General features: G+C 37.3%; 1 pseudogene; it reads left to right on the top strand.

Moving 5' to 3' along the window:
• Positions 1–16,774: 16,774 nt before the first annotated feature.
• LOC110214752 (CCR4-NOT transcription complex subunit 7-like) lies at positions 16,775–17,625 on the top strand (annotated as a pseudogene).
• The last annotated feature ends 226 nt before the right edge of the window (positions 17,626–17,851 follow it).

Genomic DNA, 17,851 nt, shown 5'->3' with positions numbered 1-17,851 from the left:
TATTCTATCCTCACAACAGTCATAGAAAGTAAGTGTTATTATCATACCCATTTTACAGTTAAAGAAAATGAGGCAGACAGATGTTAAGTAACTTTCCCAGGGTTACAACATCTAGGAAGTATCTAGCAAGTCACTTAACATAGCTAGTAAGTATCTGAGGCCAAATTTGAACTGAGGTCTTCCTGACACTGGGCCCAGCCCTCAAGCCACTGCACCACTTCCATCATTCCTCATCTTAATGTGTTTTTTTTTTAAATTACTCCCCTGCCTCACCCCATTGTCCCTGCAATTCCATTCTTCCATGCTGAGCTTACTTGTTGGTTACTCTAAATGCAAGTCCATGGTGAAATATGTTAAAAGGACTAAAATTTGTACTACCTTTTTGGAAATATTAGAGTAAATAGTTCAACTTCCTGTTTACAAACCAGCCCTTTGTTAACTCAAGACTTTCCTGCAATTTTTCTCACTTGTCATCTGCCCAATACCATTTTTTAGAATCTGAGGTACAAAATCAGACATATTATTAATTAAATGACATCCTCTAAAATGTTCTGATCAGCATAAGATCATGCAATTATTCCTAATAGTGCTTGCAATTTCTGAACAATAGAAAGGCCTCAATGCTATGAAGAAATCCCTCAGGCCACCTCTGAAGTTTCTTTACAGGCCCACCCCATTCCATCCATAGTTTGGGCTCTGGGTCAGTAATCCCTGTAATTCTAGTCTGGGCTGTCTTAGGCCCATTAGAATTTCAAGGCTGTCCTGTTTATTTTCCAAAATTTATACCTCTCATAGGTAATATGAATCAAATAATATTGAAATTAAATTCAACCTAAAATGGTGGAAACATTTTGTGATTCTTAAACTCATATCTAAATATTTTTTAAGGCTCAATAAGAATAGATATTAAACTTATAATGAGAATCCAAATGCATCTATGCTTTCTGCTTTAGGGATATTTGACTAGAGAACACAATTAAAGAATGATACAGATTTTACAAAGTTCTTTATATATTTGAGGAACGACATATGAAGGAAGATGCTATCCACATTCAGAGAAAGAATTGGAAATCAAAGTATGTATAGAATGATTTTACACACACACACATGCATACATATTTGCATCTAATGATAGCCATCTCTATGGTTGGTGGGGGAGAAAAAAGAAATTTAGATGATAACTTTTTATGTATTTAAGAAGACTAGAAAGTTTGACATAATAGATCTGCAGTTTCATGTGCAACCATTTTTATTATACCATATTAATGAAATGCTTGTTTTATTCCATAAATTAAAGATAAAATAAATTTTTTAAATGTTTAAATGATAGAAGCAGTTCCTTTGAATATCTAGTCTCATGGAACTCATTCAAGTACAACATCTCTTTTTTTTAGTCAAACAATCTTAGAGTTTGAAGGACATCAGAAATTAATCAGCTGCTACCTGTAGCACAAATCCCTTATATGACATACGTAAGTGGTCATCCAACCTTTATCTAAACATCTCCAGTGATATGGTTAAACAACTACCTCTCCAGGTAACCCATTCCATTTTTGGATGGCTCAAACTGTTGGGAAGTTATTCCTTATGTCAAACCAACATTTGCCCAGATATAACTTCTGTTCATTAGTCCTACCTTTGCATTATGTTAATAATAATCAACAATTATATAGTACTTAAATGTTTGCAAAGCATTTTATAAATATTTTCTCATTTTATCCTTACAACAACCCTTGGAGGTAGATGTTACTATTATCCTCATTTTACAGGTGAAGAAATGGAGACATAAAGAGGTTAAGTTTGTCCAGGGTCACACAGCTAGGTTTCTGAGACAGGATTTGAACTCAGGACTTCCTGATTCCAGGTCTAGAACTCTACCCACTGAGCCACCTAGGCAGAATAAATCTAATCCCTTTTTGCTCAATGATCTTTCCAGTATTTGAAGATGGTGATCATGTCCCTATTAAATCTCTTCTGCAGGCTTGACATTACCAAGTCTTTCAATATATTCCCATATGGCATGTGTTAGCCTTCACCATCCTGAATACCCAGCTCTAGTTCAGAGATCCAGTCTTTTCAAGTTGGGCATCCACTTCTTCCCATACTTGAAAACAAAACTCCACCACATCATGTCCAATAAAAGCTTATCAATCCTTTACTTAAAGACCTCCAAGGAGACACCTATCACTTCCCAAGGCAATCCAGTTCACTTTTGGATAGCTTGTTCTAAATGTGCCCTCCTGCCCATTAGCATGTAAGTCCCTTGAGCACAAGAGTTACCTAGTTTTTGTATTTGTGTCCCTTGTGCCCAGAACAATACCTTGAAAATAACAGCCACTTTCCTTGTCATTCATCCATTTGTAAGGTGGTACCTCTTCCTTACTTGGACAATTCTATTTGTTGAAAGGAACAGATAAAGGGCCATTCATGTGAGAAACACTGAAAAAAAGAAGCTTCTCACTCCTTGGGCAGAGGCATAGACAGTTCTGAGCACCTGAGAAAAAGCATCTCCTCAGAAAAAATACTTAGAGTACCTGAGGGAAAAAATAGCTACTCTCACAAATGTGTGTGTGTGTGTGTATACACATACATAAATATAAATACATATATACACACACATATATACATATATACTTTTGCTGCTAGAAGCTAATTAATATTTTTAAAAAATAATAATCCTTTGCTGCATGAAGAGCTAACTGGGGAAAGTAAAGACTAATCTGCTTTCTCCTTTTCTGCCACCTACATCCTGAAAAGTGGAATCCACTCAGAAGTTTGTCTACCGTGCTATGTCCTGTCACCTATGGTTTGAGTGGATGAAACCCCTCAGAGCCCAGGAAAAAGAATGATTTGGGAAACCCGTTTGCTGAAAGGTCTAATGAACTTAGAAACAAGAACTTAGCCAAGGTAATAGAAATGAATGGCTCCACAGATCCCAGAGCCCTGGAAAGAAAAAGAAAGAAAGAAAGAAAGAAAGAAAGAAAGAAAGAAAGAAAGAAAGAGAAAGAAAGAAAGAAAGAAAGAAAGAAAGAAAGAAAGAAAGAAAGAAAGAAAGAAAGAAAGAAAGAAAGAGAGAAAGAAAGAAAGAGAGAAAGAGAGAAAGAGAGAAAGAGAGAAAGAGAGAAAGAGAGAAAGGAAGGAAGGAAGGAAGGAAGGAAGGAAGAAAGAAAGAAAAAAGAAAGAAAGAAAGAAAGAAAGAAAGAAAGAAAGAAAGAAAGAAAGAAAGAAAGAAAGAAAGAAAGAAAGAAAGAAAGAAAGAAGGGAAGGGAGAAGGGAAGGGAGAAGGGAAGGGAGAAGGGAAGGGAGAAGGAAGGGGAGAGAGAGAGAGAGAGAGAGAAAGAGAGAGAGGGAAGGAAGGAAAAAGAAAAAAAAGAAAAAGAACTTAACACTACACTGACAGCTTAAGAGTAGTAGCCAACAAGAAAAATTACTTTGTCCTAAAGGTTAGGAATGGTGAACTGTTTCCTGATGAGATGTTAGGGCCTATGGTGCTACCTTGTGAGTTGCCTTATTGGCAATGTGGGTTTCCCTCTTCATAAACCCACTAGGTTTTTGCAAGTCTATGTCCACTTTTCTGGCTGTTTGGCTTTTAAAGCCTTCCATGCCCTGGCCCCTTACTGTCTTTCAGGGCTTCTGACTCTTCGCACTACCACCAATAACCACCCTCCTCACTCCCACTTCTATCACTCCTGTGTCCTTGGTGATGTAGTGACACTGGCCTCCTTGATGTCCCTCTCACAAGATACTCCATGTCCTTATTCAGGGTGTCTACACTTTCTGTCTCCTGTACCTGGAACACTCTCCTTCCTCATCTTCACTTCTTAACTTCCTTGGCTTCCTTCAAGTGTCAGCTAAAATTCCACCCTCTGTAAGAAGTCTGTTCTGATCTCTCTTAATACTAGTTACTTCCCTGTATTGATTATGCCCTATTCATCTTGTATATGGTTTGTCTGTATACAGTTGTTTTCACATTGTCTCCCCTATTGGCCTGTAAGCTACTTGAAACAGGAGCTGTCTTTTACCTTTCTTTGCATCCCCAGTGTGTAGTACAGTACCTGGAACATAGTAGGCACTTAATAAATGTTTGCTATCTTGGCTTGACTCTCCCCCCCATGAACACTGTGGGCATTGGTAGGAGAGTGTGACTCAAGTTTATAAAGGCATTGTTGCATCATTATTGTTATTACTTTTGTGGTTACTTTTGCTTCTTGTTTAGTAAATGTTTCATGATTAAGAGTTAATGGTGACATCTTGGCTGATTTTTTTTTAATGGGAAACACACTGGTGGAGTCCTCAAGAACTATAGCTATGTGTAGTAAATGTATAGTGTCTCTTATCCACTCTAGAGTTATCCTTAAGATCCTGAGAATGGCCATATATGGCCATAACTTTAGGAAAACACTCCAACCTACCAGTATGAGTACAGTGGGATGGATAATCCATCCCCATCACAGAGACGTTTGAGGGATGAGGGTCAATATCAAGCCCACACTCCAAAATAAGACTCATTGTTAGGAAAATTTTTCTTATATCAAGCCTTAATTGGCTGCTTTGTAACTTCCATCACTTTTACATCTGCCCTCTTGGGGGAAATCAAACAGAATAAGTCTAATCTCTCTTTCAATAGAGAATATTTCACATCCTTGAAGACAGTTATGTCTCTCTCGAGTCTTTTCTTTTCCATGCTAAACATGTTTTCTCAACTAATCCTAATACTTTTATGGCACAAATGTAAGACCCTTCCCATGCCCAGCTCTGGACATTCACCCAACTTATTTATGCCCTTCTTAAACTGTGGTGTCTAGATCTGAAAACGATACTCTCTGGATATCCTCTGACCAGTGCAGAATACAGTGGAAACTTCTTATTCCTAGAAGCTTGGCTCCTCAGAATAAAATCCAGGGTTGGATAAATCTTGTTGTTTGTTGTATAAAAGTACTCATGAGTATCCTTCTTAAAATATGGCACAGAAAATTTAATTTAATATTTATTTAGCACCTACTATATCCACAACACTGTACTAGGTGCTAATGGGAAAACAAAGTTTAGATAAGCCACATTCTCTGTCCTTATGAAAGTTACTATAGAGTATTAATGGGTTACAAAACAAATAACTCTAATGCATAAGTGAGGATTTAACAAAATTCTTTATGAACTGTGAGAAGGAAAAGGTTATTAGACCCTTCTGGAAGAGGAAAAATTTGAGGTGAACTTTAAGAAACATTGGAATTCAATAGGTACAAGATAAAAGCAAAAACAAGAAAAAGGAAAGAGCTTAAGCAAAGACACAGTAATGGAATAGCACAAGAGATGTTTGAGAAATGAAGATCAATCTATATGATTAATGTATTGGATCACAGATCCTATGAAGGGAAGTAATTTGACTTAAGCCTGGAAAAGTACAACGATGCTCAATTGTGAAAGATCTTGAAGGCCAAGTAGAGGAGTTTCAATTTACTTTGCAGGTGCCAGTAATATTTTTGAGCAAAGGAGTACACAACTAGATTCCTATAGAAAAAGATTAGCCTGCCCATGTTATATAGGATAAATCATAGACTGCCATACTAAAAAGATTACTGGATCTATCACTAGTCAAAATACTGTTTCTTATGAACCTGTGTGACAGTGGGTCAAGTAACTTGCCCTTCTCTTGCTCATTCCTTATCTATAACATGAGGGTTTGGACTCTAAGAACCATTTCAATTCTAAATTAAATCTAATGATAACTCATACAGGAGTAGGGGTGGGAAGATTGTAGAGTGTGAAAATCTTTTGGTTTTTTTGGGGGAATTTTTTGCCCTTTTGGTGAGGCAATGGGGGTTCAGAGACTTGCTCAGGGTCATACAGCTAGCAAGTATCATGTGTCTGTGACAGATTTGAACTCAGGTCATCCTGACTCCAAGGCCAGAGGTTATCCACCGCACCAGCTAGCTGTCCCTGGGAAAATCTTTTAGGATGCAAATGCACAAGAAAATGGAAATTCAAGGGTGGTTGCAATATGTAATAGAAAAATTATGAATAGGAGAAATATTGTAAAGGTAGGATTGGGCATGATATTACAGATTTGATCTGAATTATGAAAAAAGAAGGTATAAAAGAGATATTACTTCTTGGCCTTGAAATGATAGGATACATTTTTTTCTGGTCCACACATTCCTTTTCCTCAAAGAAGGAATAATTCTTAAGCACATGAGACAAATAAGAATCTAGGCCATTCCTACACACAAGCATACACACACACACACGCACACTGTTATAAGTCCCTAGAGAAACACAAAAATGAAAGCCCTCTGAGAGCCCTATTAGCAGTTTCTTATATCAATCTAAATTTTTAAGTTAAAAGACCATTTTCCATTGTCTTATCCAGAGAGAAAATCTATAAAAACTAATAATTATTCATGATGCTAGACCCTAGCCCTCATTCTTGAGAGCCAGTCTTAATCCTAGTTTGACCCTCTCTCCTTACAATGAAACGATCACAGTTCCTTTGACCTTATGGATCTAATTACTCAGGCTGCCATTCATCCTTGAAGTATTCCAGGAAATCTTCCTCATCATGATGAGCTGAGCTGAATTAGATCCAGAACCATGACTGATTACAAATTTCAAATAAAAAAAATACAGTTTAGGTACAAGTACAGAGAACAGGGAAAATAATGGTAGAACCACACTGTCATACATAATCATAACATAAGACTAAGAATCCAATATTAAAAGAGTGTTATTCAAATAACAATAATTATATATAGTACCAAATAATAGTATATACCCTAATACTACTACCGAAATGACCACTAACAGTAATCACTAGCATTTATATAGAACCTTAAGATTTGCAAAGCACTTTACAAATATTACCTCATTTTATCCTCAAAACTGTGGAAGGTAAGTGCTATTATGATTATTGTCTTTTTACACATGAGGAAACTGAGGCAAAGAGAAATTAAATGATTTGTCTAGGAATACAAAGCTAGTAAATGTCTGAGACTGTATTTGAACTCAGACCTAGTGCTCTATCCATTGTACTACCTAGCTGTTATTTCCTATATAATTCCTATATAATCATGTCCATATAGCCTTTAAAAAATATTAGAAAGGCACATAATTTAAATCATTTTTCTTGTGTCCTCAAAGTAGATTCATCAAAAGTAAAATGAGTTTGTTTTTTTTCTGCTAACCAGATAATATATTGAGATCCATTATTTCATCAATATGAATACTGCCTCAACCAAACCCAAGGAGGCAGTATGAAGCAGTGGATGTGGAATTAGGGACACTTCGTTCTGCCACTTATTACCTATATAATTATGGGAAGTCCCTAAGTCTATTTGGTTCTCAGTTTCCTCATCAGTAAGGTGATGGGGGCAGTGGGGAGGGTAGAGGACTAGATGCCCTCTCTGCCCACCTCAGTAGACAATGTGGTATGAAAAAAAATCATCCCAAGCTGGTCGATTTTCTAGTGATGAGGCTTTCTAAACTTAGCCACACTGCTCAATAGATATGAAGTTGATTACCATTTTGTCCTCAGTCCATTGCTAGGACCAGAAGTCCTGTGGGTGAACTGTTGTCAACATGCTGCCCAAAACACTCCCAAGTATTGCCTGAATTGGGCTCCTGTTTTATCTTCTGCTGTGCACATGCCGTGCTTTTTTTTTCTTTTCTTACTTTGAATTTGTTTCAGTATTTAAGCTTATGATGTTTCTTTTTCTTTTCCCTATTGTGTATTTGTTTTGATGTTTGATTCCAAAATTTTTAAAAAATGAAAAAAATATATATTTTACTGATAATGGTAGATCAAGAAGTATTTGGAGACCACTGTTCTTGTGTATTTGAGTGAAACAGAAAAAGGCACAATCTTTGTTCTTATGTAAATTATGGCCTACTGGAGATGATAAAATATGCACATCAAAAGCCATAATAAAAGAAAGATTATGATAACAGAGTAAAATAATATACAGAAGGCTATAGCAATATAAATGCTTAAAAATTCTTTGAAAACATTTGAACTCTTACTATGCCTATATTCCTACTTGGTTCCAAGTATATCCTACTTGGTTCAGTATTTAATTCTTTTCTATTTGCTTTATGTGTTTTCCAATTATTTACAACTGGGCTGTCAGTTCCTGGAAGGCAGTGACTATGCCTTGTACGTAAAAAAATAAAAATAAAAAATTAATTTTAAAAAATGTCATTGGAAAATATTTAATGCAATAAATAGAACAAAACACAGATAATGTTACATTTTAGACCTAAGTCAATACGTGGAGACAAGGATCCCTATGCACAGTTTAGTGGCTCCCATTTCTATTTGATTTTGGTTCTACTTGCCAGAACCATGCCTAGCTTTCCAGCTTAGTAGTCAATGCCAAAGTTTGAGCTTTGTTGGCATAGACTTTGAGAACGCAGGGCAAGATCCATACTGCAAAGAGGCTTTGGAGTAAAGCTTTGTGGAAGTTATTAAACATCTCGGAGAAAGAAAGGAGTGCCTATTTCCAAGGCTGAGTCGTTCATACACAAATGTTTCATGCTCCTTCTCAATAGGTAACATTAGGAATAAAGAGAAATTTTACAGATTCAAGATTCTGATTTTTCCACCTCCTCACTGCCATGATTAAAGAAGAAAAATGGTTCTTTAATAAGTTCTTGAAGAGTTTGAATAGGGATAGGGAATTGAAAAGGAATGAGCAGCTAGATAACACAGTGAATAGAGCACTGGGCCTGATGTAGGGAAGACTCATCTTCCTGACTTCAAATCTGGCTTCTGAGAGTTAATAATTTATGACCTTGGGCAAGTCATTTAACCCTGTTTGCCTCAGTCTCTTATCCATAAAAGGAGCTGGAGAAGGAAATGGCAAACCATTCCAGTATTTTGCCATGAAAAAACCTCAGATTGGGTCATGAAGAGCTAGACACAACTGAACAACAATAAGAAGGGAAAATATTATTATAGCCAGTGGAGACAAGGATGTTGTAGTCATCTTGGAATATGACTATCCTAAGGAAGCATAAAAGTTCAATATTACCTTTATACCTTATTTTTCTATTTCCTTTTATAATATGACAGCATCATGATGCTTATACAAATGCTTTATTTGGATAACAATAGCAATCGTTTACATGTGGTTTTTTTTTAAGATTTAGAAAGCACTTTTATCCCCTCAACAAGTTTTTAAAATATTTGCACTTCTCTAATCCCACATTTTCCAGTTGACAATGGGGAGTTAGTAAATATACGTGAAATCAATTGGATTTTACCATGTCAGATTCAATGAGGTCTATAAACAACAGTCAGGCTACTGTGTCAACAACTGTATTATTTACCATAGACAGAGATAATTTCCATCTCTTTCTCCATATATTTTGCTCATGCAATACTCCTTGAGAACAAAGAAATAGCAATGTCCTGACAAATGATATGAACAAAAAGTTGTCAAACTATTTATAACCATTCGAAAGTTTGCTCTAGATCACAAATAAAAGAAATGAATATTTTAAAATGACAAGAATTTACCTCACACACAGCAAATTAGCAAAGATCACAACAGATGAAAATAGTTTTGGATATATTGCAGAAATTAGGTATTGAGAGCTGCAAATTGGCAAAACCATTCTGGAAAGTCATTTGGAATTATGCTTTTAAAAAAGTGATTAAAACATTCATACTTTTTGAACCAATCATCCCACCATTAGGCATTTTTGTTGAGGAGAAAGGAAGGGAAGGAGGAAGGGGGAAGGAAGAAAGGAAGGGAGGGAGGGAGGAAGAGAAGGATGGAGGAAGAGAAGGAGAGAGAGAGGAAGGAAGAGAGGGAGGAAGAAAGGAAGGGAGGGAGGAAAGAAGGAAGATACAGAAAAACAAAGATACAAAGAAGAATAGAAGGAAAAATAGAAAAGAAGCAAAGAAGGATGAAAAGAGAAAAAGAAAATGTCCTGCATTAAAGTATCTATAGCAAAACAACACACACACACACACACACACACACACACACACACACACACACCTGGCAACAAAGCAGATGCCCATTGATTAGGGAATGGCTAAACAAATTATGGCACCTTAAGATACTGGAATATCGCTACACTGTAAGAAATGTATATTAAGATTCAAAACATAGTGACATAAGCATATCTCAGAAAGCAATACACACACAGCAAAGGAAATGGAAAGAAGACAATACAAGTGAGCACTGTGAAGGTATTATGAATAGGCTTGACTCCAGAGAAGAGATGGGAAAAATTACCTCCCTTCCTTCTTTGCAGAAGGAGGAAGACGGTAGTTTTAGGATATCACATAAACTGTTGGACTCAGTTGGTATAACAATTAGTTGTGATGAACTGCTTGTTTTGCTCTCTCTTTTTTATTCTTTGTCACAAGATATGGCTCGCTGGGAGGGAGGAAGGAATATTCAGAAATGAAGGTGATGTAAAAACAAAAGTTAAGAATTAGAACTTAGATTTTTTTAAAAAATCTCCTGATCATGGCTATCTAAAAAATAAACTTTCTTTAAAACCAAGGATAACTCATCTCCAAATGTTAAAACATAAGAAATTAGGCAAAATGTAAATGAAAAAGAATATTAAATTAAAACCTTTTCCTTGCATTCACTGGTACCATTTTAATAGAATATGAGCCTTTAAAACTGCTGAAAAATATTAATCAAATCTTAGTATATGTTCACTTGCTATTCTTATTTTTCTTAAGTAATAAAAACTGCCAACTGATTTAATGAGCTAAAGATCAAAAGATCACTAAGCACATTTTAAAATTCTCATTTTAAAAAATCTTAAACCTGAAAGTGATGTATGTCACCAGCAAAATAGCCATTTCTACCATAAGTAATTGTTTTGGTGGTGGGGAGAGGGGTTTCCATTCTTCCTTCCAAGTTGTTCTAAGTCCAGACAAATACTTAGTCAGCTGGTTTTTTAACCATATCATTAAGACTAAATTCCAATCTAGTCACAAAATAAAATTTTGTGCTAATTTCATTGTTATGCAAGATAAAGCTGCCTCAAACAATGCTATGCAAACATAGAAACCAATAGTCACAGAAGGGAATGTCATGCATTCTACCAAATGCTGTTTATGCAATCCAATTTTATTTGAATTAGCAATAACAATAGTTTACATGTAGGTGGATTTTTTTTTAAGATTTAGAAAGCACTTTCATCCCCTCAACAAGTTTTAAAAATATTTCCACTTCTCTAATCCCACATTTTCCAGTTGACAATGGGGAATTAGCAAATATATGTGAAATCAATCGGATTTGACCATCTCAGATTCAGTGAGGATCCAAGGATCCAAGTTATATTTATTATTTGAATAGTCAATTGGACTCTAATGCCTTCCATCCCAAACTTTCCATCTCTTACACATGCAGCTCTCTTGCTGACTCCAGATATAACTACTCATAGAGAACTAACTCAGTAAGAGGGAGCTGAGAACTGGGCCCCATCGCTTTAATATTCCAACAAGAGAACTGAGAGTATCATATACAGACAAGAAATCATGAGGATCCTTTAACCACTAACCAAACAGCTAACTATCCCCAGGGAGCTCTAGTTGTTTGCTTTTTCTATAGGGGAGGTGGGAACAGCAAAATTCTAGACAAGACAGGTTATAGACTCCAAAAACATTTACCTTATTGTCTTCATAGAGGAAGTTAGCAGCTGGCTGGGTGAGTCTGAAAGTGTTCTTTGCATTACCCTGGAATATAAAGCCTCTGACTCAGACACTCACTTTTCCAGTTTCTGATTATAGGATGATATAGAGTAATGTAATTAAAATTAAATTGTCTACATGTTTTTGTATAGTTTATTGAAAGACATTTGCTAGAGCATTAGCTAGACCTGTAGTCCCAGGCTAGTTCTTTTATGGTAAAAAAATGAATAAATAAACTTTTAAAAGAAAGAGCAACAATCTCCCTGGTTTCTTCTCTGCTCCATTGATGGTGACTTCCAGATGCTGATATTCCTTCCAACACCCAGGACTCCCAATTCCTCAACCTCCTCAAATCCCATGACCCATATTTCCACTCTGCCTCAGCCACCCACAGGGATGGTTACACCTCATGAGCCACCTTGAACTCTGAAATTCCCTTCTCTGATCATAATCTCTCGTTCTTTTCTCTCTCCCTCTGCCTCACTCCCAAAATGATTCTTGATCCTCTCTGCAGCCTCTTCTTCTTCCATTCTTCCTTGTTCTCCCAGTCCATTACTCTGGCCTCACTCTCCCTGTTCACAGTCTTGACCTAATGCTTTATCACCTGAGCTAAGCACTGTCCTTCATCCTTGAATCTTTAGGCCTTTTGTCACTGATGCACTCTCTGCTAGCCCTCAACCATGAGTCACCCCAAAATTCTCCTCTACTTTTACTCCTAAATTGCTGAATATGACTGGAGAAAGTCACAGAGTCATGATGACCAGGCCCACTACCATTCATATTATCTACCCTCATCTCAGAAGTATATACATATATGCATATTTATTTATGTTATATATAAACATGTGTACATGTAGACATATGTGTGTATTATAGAGATAACTTTATTAGTGGAAATGATTTTAAAGAAGAGCTATGCTTTGCTGCTGCATGCTAAAGACCGCGGAGCCTTTTCCTCTCATTTGTAGCTGAAACCTCTATGTTGTAACCATCTATTAGAATATAACCTATTTGAGATAATGAATTATCACCACTTTTGCATTTGCATTCTTAGCACTTAGCACAGTGCTTGGTACATAGAAAGTTCTTTACAAATGTGTTTTTTTTAATTCATTCACTCATTCAATTCATTAATTCATTCACCTGAAGGACCTGCACTGTTGCATACCAGTCTTACTTTTTTCAGTTTGATTCTCTATCATGATGCTTATAAGACTGTTCAGAACATTCTCCTCTCTCCTAAAGTCTCCCGTGCCATTTCATCCCCTCTTTCTCAACAGATGACCTTGTCTCATAATTAATGAGAATATTAAGTCCATAAATCACGAGTTCCTTTTTCTCACCTACAAGATATCTCAGATTCCTTTCTTTGTATTAAACTACCCTTTTTAACTTGGCTCCATGTTTTGAGAAAGAAGTGGGATCTCTTTCTGACCATAATCTCCCCTTATCTTTCATTCAGTCTTCATGCTTCACTCCTCCTAAATCTTCATCCTTACTGTGCCCTCCCATCCCTAGCTTTTCTCTCATCCCGTCACTGTCGCTCTGGCCACAGCTTTAAAGGCTGGATCCTAAGGTTGATCATTTCAAACACACACCATCAGATTTCCTTGAATCCTTTATCCTGTCTAATCCTATTGCCAGTAACACCCTAACTCTGGGCTATCCCCACCTTCTGCCTTGTTTATTGCTATTTCCATACTACTGAGAGATACTAGAGAAAGTCACATAACCATGTGAACTGGGTTCACTACAAATTTATGTTATGTAATCTCAAGTGGGCTCTCATTGTTCAATGGCAATTCTGTTCAGATTCCTTAAGAGTCTGGCTAATATGTTGGATCTTTAATGAACTTTGTCTTTGGCTGAAAGAAAGCTTGGGTTGAATTTGTTTGGGCAGGACCCATGTGTCCTGATTTTGGGGTCCAAGCACCCCTAAGCCTCTAGACCTTATCACAACTAGTAAGTGTCTGAGGCTGGATTTGAAAACTTGTCCTCCTGACTCCGGGGCTAGTTCTCTATCCACTGCATGAGCTAGCTGCCCCTTCCTCCTTTCTTTAAAAAGAAAAAAATATTTGACCCTGCCACCCCCTCAAGCTATTATATTATCCATTCACAGCCAAGATCATAGGAAGAGTCATTTATACCCATTGCTTCAGCTTCCTTACCTTTCTCTTACTTCTCAGTTCCTTACAGTTAGGTTTCCAACCCACCCACCTCCCACTCACCACAGAACTGAAACTGTTCTCTCAAGATTACCAGTGATTTAAAAGCCTATGGTCTTTTTTCAGTCCTTATTCTGTTTGAGTTCTGTTCAGCTTTTGGTACTATCAATCATCTTTTTCTCCTACATACATTCTTCTTCCTTGACTTACACAACTGGTCCCTTTCTTTTTTATCCTACTTCTTTCTTTAATCTTACCTGCCTCACCATTCTTGTTCAATCTCCTTTGCTGGATCCTCATCCTCTTCCTCTTAGTAAGTGTGGCTTATCCTTCAGGATCTGTCATGGATCTTCTTTTTTTCCCTATACCTCCTCTTCTTTGGTCATCTCATCAGGTCCTATGAGTTAAATTCTTACTTCTATTCAATTGACTCCCAAAATAACACATCTAGACCCAATCTTCCAGAAGTGCAGTCCTTTGTTAATAACTACATACTAGACATCTCCACCTGGATATTCCAAAGGCATCTCAAAATCAACATGTATAAAACAGAACTCATATTCTCTCTCAAAGCCATTCCTCCACCAAACTTTCCTATCTCTATGGTGGGCATCAACATCCTCCAAGTCACCTAGGTCCTCAACCTTGAAGTCATCCCCACCCACTTCTCTCTCTCCCTCAACCCTCATATACAGTTATCTTACTATGTCTCCCAAAAAACTGCTCAAAAACCTTCAGTGGTTTTCTATTGCCTTTAGGATAAAATACAAAATTCTTAACTTGTCATTTAAAGCCTGTCTCAATATGGCTCCCAGTTGACTTCCAGTCTTAATTATATTGTTCCATTGATTGTTTCCCATCTATTTTGTATATAACTTGTTTGTCTATAGTTATTTGCCTGTGACTGTCTCTCTCATTTGATTGTGAACTCCTCAAGGGCAGGGACTGTCTTACATTTTTAAAGTCCCAGTGTTTGGGCAGCTCCTGGCACGTAGTAGGTGCTTAACAAATGTTTATTTACTAACTGACTTTCTATTGTTCTCCTTCATACAAACGATACTCCAGTCAAATTGTCCTTCCAGCTGTTCTCGGCAGGAAACATTTCACCCAGTAGTCTCCCATGTCTGAAATGTGTTCTGTCTTTGTATCTGCCTCTTAGAATGCAGTGCTCCAAAGCACTGCTTCAAAGCATAGCTCATGTGCTGCTAATTACATGACACTAGTTTTTAGTGCTCTCTTCCTCTTCAAATTATTTTTTATTGCTTTGTATATGTAGTGAGGATCTCTTTGGGCTCACTATTCCAGAGCCAGGCCGCTATATCTCCTCGGGGTTCTAGTAGTACTCCTGAACAGTTTGGAATGCTCAATCTTCCACCATTTATGTTCTCTTCACTCTTTGGTGCCAGTAATTGGCACCAAAGTTCCATGTTACTAATTAACATAAATACCTTTTTGGCTTTTGGTCCATGTTATGATGACCTTTAACTGCCAGACAGAGGAGTTTGTATTTTATGCTAGAGTTAATTCAGAAACTATGGGCATGAATTGAGTGGAGGGATGACATGGCCAAACTAAGCTTTAGGAAAATTACTTTGTGGCTCTGTAGATTAGAGTGGAGAGAATGTTGAGGGAGAAAGATCAATGAGGGAGGGACTGCAATAGTCCATGCTGGAGGTAATGAGAACCTCAACTAGGGTGGCAGCTCTGTGGATGGAGAGAAAGGGATATGTGTGACAGATTATAGAGAGAAATGAAAAACTGATTTGGCAATTGATTGAACTGTGGGGTGAGTGACAGGGAGGAATAGAGGATGACCTCAAAGCTGTGAATCTGGGCAACCAGAAGGCTAGTGGTGCCCTGGACAGTAATAGGGGGATTCAGGAGGTGGGTGCATTTGGGAAGAAAGAAAATGAGTTGTTTCAGAGATGTTGAATTTGACATGCCTATAGATCTTTAAAAAATGGAACTTGATTTCAAATTCTATAAAATCCTGCCCAGATAAAGTTTTTGTAACAATGAAATACTGAATAGCTCATATTAATTTATCCTTTGGTGTTCATTTAGTGTACATTTTATTATACTTACCTTACAATGAGGTATATGGTATGTTCAAGGAAGACTAGCACCTCTGGTGTGATGATTTGTGGAGCGTTTTTCAGGGCTGCTAATCTACCTTTACTGACATCTAGGTAGCTCAGTGGATAGGGTGCCAGGCTTTGAGTCAGGAAGACTCATCTTCTTGAGTTCAAATCTGGCCTCATGCACTTAGTAGTTGTGTGAGCCTGGGCAAGTCTCTTAACTGTGCTTGCCTCAGTGTCCCCATCTGTAAAATGAACTGGAGAAGGAAATGGTAAACTATTCCAGTATATTTGCCAACAAAACCCCAAATAAGGTTATGAAGAGTCGGACATGACTGAAAATGGCTGATATATAATATCATAATAAATTAATATTAATTAATTATTAATAATAATATATTATTAAAATAATAATATAATAAATAATATCCATCTTTGGTGTTCATCTGACACTCAATTCTCACCCACGGCTCTAAGAAACTGTGCGTGCACAGCAGCCACACCTTACTAACTGTCTTGGCAGACAGGCTAAAACCAAGTTGACGGCAACCGACAGGCTTCAAAACTTGGTGAGTTAGGGGAGGTTTACCCCAAGCATGTGAAGACTTCCTGTGATGGAATGGATGGATAAGAACAATTTGTGAGGAGAGCTGGCCCATGTAGCTCCCCCACCCCCCTCTCCCAGGCCAGCAAAAATGGAGCTACTACTGAGGCTAGATTCTATGGCAAGGATGTGGTGGAAGATCATGATGACCACATTAGCACCAGTGGAGGTATAAAAACAAAGGATAAGAAAACTTATTCTATAAAATGTCTTTTCAGTCAAGTGTAATATTCTGGTGCTTGTTGGCATCTAAATCCTTTGTGTTCCCACTATGCCAGCAGCAACTGCAGATCACAGCTAAAGAATTTGTGAAGTGAACTTGAAAGCTGGATGACAAGATGAAAAAAATGTGTCAAGTTACATGGAAGTATAATTATGTTGCCATGGGCACCAAGTTTCCAGGTGTGGTTGCAAGACCCATGAGAGAATTTAGAAGTAATGCTGGCTATCAGTACCAACTACTGAGATGTATTGTAGATTTGCTAAAGATAATTCAGCTTGAATTGACATTTATTTATTTATTTATTCATTCATTCATTTATTTATTGGTGAGGAAATTGGGGTTAAGTGTTGAATTGGCATTTATGAATGGGCAAGCTGAATACCCTCCAAGTATCTCAACATGGCAGTTCAAATTTAATTTAACTGAAGATATGTATGCCCAGGACATAGAGCTCCTAATGCCCTGGGGAATCCAGTTTAAAAAGCATGAGGAAAAAGGGATTGAGACACATTATCTTGCAGAACTTCTCATGACATTGGGTGTTGTGCTATGTGGAGGAGCCAAGTGGTTTCATTTCATAGCACTTATGACTTAAGCTGTTTAATCAAAATCCTGACCAACCCTACCTTAACTGAAGAAGAGCTAGGCTTCTTTGAGATCCTCTGATTATTCTTTCCAGTAAGCTGTGACGTCAAGTACCTCATGAAGAGCTACAAAAACCTCAAGGGTGGCCTGCAGGAAGTGGCTGAGCCACTGGAGTTGGAGTAGATAGGTCCATAGCACCAGGTAGGATACTGAAGGGAATAGCCTTCTTCAAAATGAGAGAAATGTTCTTTGAAGATCACGTCAATGATGCCAAGTATTGTGGGCACTTGTCTAGCCTTGGTTTAGGCTCCTAATTGCAGAATAATACAAGGAATCCATATGAAGAGGACACCAGCAAGCAGTTATAACATGAAATGGATGGACAATAGGCCTTGGGGTTTGTAGCTACACATGTGCTTGCATATAGATTTTATCTCCAGTTAAATCCCTTGGACAGTAGACAGTAAAGCTTTTGCTTTTTTTACCTTGCCTTCTCAAACTGTTTTTTCTTTAATTTTTCAGTACTAATTTTGACCATTC

This window comes from Phascolarctos cinereus, unplaced genomic scaffold, assembly GCF_003287225.1.
Source record: "Phascolarctos cinereus isolate Bilbo 61053 unplaced genomic scaffold, phaCin_HiC Scaffold_4;HRSCAF=312, whole genome shotgun sequence".
Lineage (NCBI taxonomy): Eukaryota > Metazoa > Chordata > Mammalia > Diprotodontia > Phascolarctidae > Phascolarctos > Phascolarctos cinereus.
Note: the sequence above shows the minus strand (reverse complement) of the source record. Positions and strands in the feature narration are given on the sequence as shown.